The following is a 2604-nucleotide window of genomic DNA, read 5'->3' on the forward strand; positions in this document are numbered from 1 at the left end:
CTTCCGGGAGTGAACTCCGCCTGCTCTCCCATACCCCCTACCCCCCCCCCAGGCACAGGTGTACACACTCCCTCAGGAGAAAGTGAGGACTGCAGATGCTGGAGATCAGAGCTGAAAAATGTGTTGCTGGAAAAGCGCAGCAGGTCAGACAGCATCAAAGGAACAGGAGAATCGACGTTTCGGGCGTAAGCCTTTCTTCAGGAATGAGGAAAGTGTGTCCAGCAGGTTAGGATAAAAGGAAGGGAGGAGGGACTTGGGGAAGGGGGGTTGGAAATGCAATAGGTGCAAGGAGGTTAAGGTGAGGGTGATAGGCCGGAGAGGGGGTGGGGGCGGAGAGGTCAGGAAGAAGATTGCTGGTTAGGAAGGCGGTGCTGAGTTCGAGGGATTTGACTGAGACAAGGGGGGGGCGGGGAATGAGGAAACTGGAGAAATCTGAGTTCATCCCTTGTGGTTGGAGGGTTCCTAGGCGGAAGATGAGGCACTCTTCCTCCAACTGTCGTGTTGCTATGGTCTGGCAATGGAGGAGTCCAAGGACCTGCATGTCCTTGGTGGAGTGGGAGGGGGAGTTGAAGTGTTGAGCCATGGGGTGGTTGGGTTGGTTGGTCCGGGTGTCCCAGAGGTGTTCTCTGAAACGTTCCGCAAGTAGGCAGCCTGTCTCCCCAATATAGAGGAGGCCACATCGGGTGCAGCGGATGCAATAAATGATGTGTGTGGAGGTGCAGGTGAATTTGTGGTGGATATGGAAGTATCCCTTGGGGCCTTGGAAGGAAGTAAGGGGGGAGGTGTGGGCGCAAGTTTTGCATTTCTTGCGGTTGCAGGGGAAGGTGCCGGGAGTGGAGGTTGGATTGGTGGGGGGTGTGGACTTGATGAGGGAGTCACGGAGGGAGTGGTCTTTTTGGAACGCTGATAGGGGAGGGAAGGGAAATATATCGCTGGTGGTGGGGTCTGTTTGGAGGTGGCGGAAATGACGTCGGATGATACGGTGTATATGGAGGTTGGTGGGGTGTAGGTGAGGACCAGTGGGGTTCTGTCCTGGTGGCGGTTGGAGGGGCTGGGCTCAAGGGCGGAGGATCGGGAAGTGGAGGAGATGCGGTGGAGGGCATCGTCGATCACGCCTGGAGGGAAATTGCGGTCTTTGAAGAAGGAGGCCATCTGGGTTGTACGGTTTTGGAACTGGTCCTCCTGGAAGGACCTCCTCCCACCCTGCCCCTTGTAAAAACGCCATCCCATATTTCCAATTCCTTTGTCTCCGTCGCATCTGCTCCCCAACACACCCCATCCTCCTGGATACCCCGTGCTGGCCTCTTACCCGCCCTCGATCTCTTCATCGCCAACTGCCACCGCAACATTAACCGCCTCAACCTCTCCACCCCTCTCACCCACTCCAACCTCTCACCTTCAGAACGTGCAGCCCTCCACTCCCTCCATTCCAACCCCAACCTCACTACAAACCGGCAGACAAGGGAGGCGCGGTAGTAGTTTGGCGCACTGACCTTTACACCGCTGAGGCTAAACGCCGGCTCGCAGACACCTCCTCCTACTGCCCCCTTGAACATGACCCCACCTCCCACCACCAAACATTCATCCCCCAGACCATCCATAACCTCATCACTTCAGGGGATCTCCCATTCACCGCCTCCAACCTCATAGTCCCACAACCCCGCACCTCCCGCTTCTACCTCCTGCCCAAAATCCACAAACCTGACTGCCCCGGCCGACCCATTGTCTCCGCCTGCTCCTGCCCCACCGAACTCATCGCTGCATACCTCGACACGGTCCTTTCCCCCTTAGTCCAAGAACTCCCCACCTACGTTCGGGACACCACCCAAGCTCTCCATAATTTTCGCTTCCCCGGTCCCCAACGCCTTATCTTCACCATAGACATCCAGTCCCTGTACACCTCCATCCCCCATCACGAAGGACTCAAAGCCCTCCGCTTCTTCCTTTCCCGCCGTACCAACCAGTACCGTTCTACTGACACCCTCCGACTGACTGAACTGGTCCTCACCTTGAACAACCTCTCTTTCCAATCCTCCCACTTCCTCCAAACCAAAGGAGTAGCCCTGGGGACCCGCATGGGCCCCAGCTATGCCTGCCTCTTCGTAGGATATGTGGAACAGTCCATCTTCCGCAGCTACACTGGCACCACCCCCACCTTTTCCTCCGCGACATCGATGACTGTATCGGCGCTGCCTCGTGCTCCCACGAGGAGGTTGAACAGTTCATCTACTTTACCAACACCTTCCACCCCGACCACAAATTCACCTGGACAGTCTCAGACTCCTCCCTCCCCTTCCTAGACCTTTCCATTTCTATCTCGGGCGACCGAATCAACACGGACATTTACTATAAACCGACCGACTCCCACAGCTACCTGGACTACACATCCTCCCACCCTGCCCCCTGTAAAAACACCATCCCATATTCCCAATTTCTTCGTCTCCGCCGCATCTGCTCCCAGGAGGACCAGTTCCAATACCATACAACCCAGATGGCCTTCTTCTTCAAGGACAGCAATTTCCCCCCAGACGTGATCGACGATGCTCTCCACCGCATCTCCTCCACTTCCCGCTCCTCCGCCCTTGAGCCCCGCCCCTCCAACCG

Source organism: Chiloscyllium plagiosum, unplaced genomic scaffold (assembly GCF_037043375.1).
Source record: "Chiloscyllium plagiosum isolate Xiang-an unplaced genomic scaffold, Cpla_swu_hap1 HiC_scaffold_30, whole genome shotgun sequence".
Taxonomy (NCBI): domain Eukaryota; kingdom Metazoa; phylum Chordata; class Chondrichthyes; order Orectolobiformes; family Hemiscylliidae; genus Chiloscyllium; species Chiloscyllium plagiosum.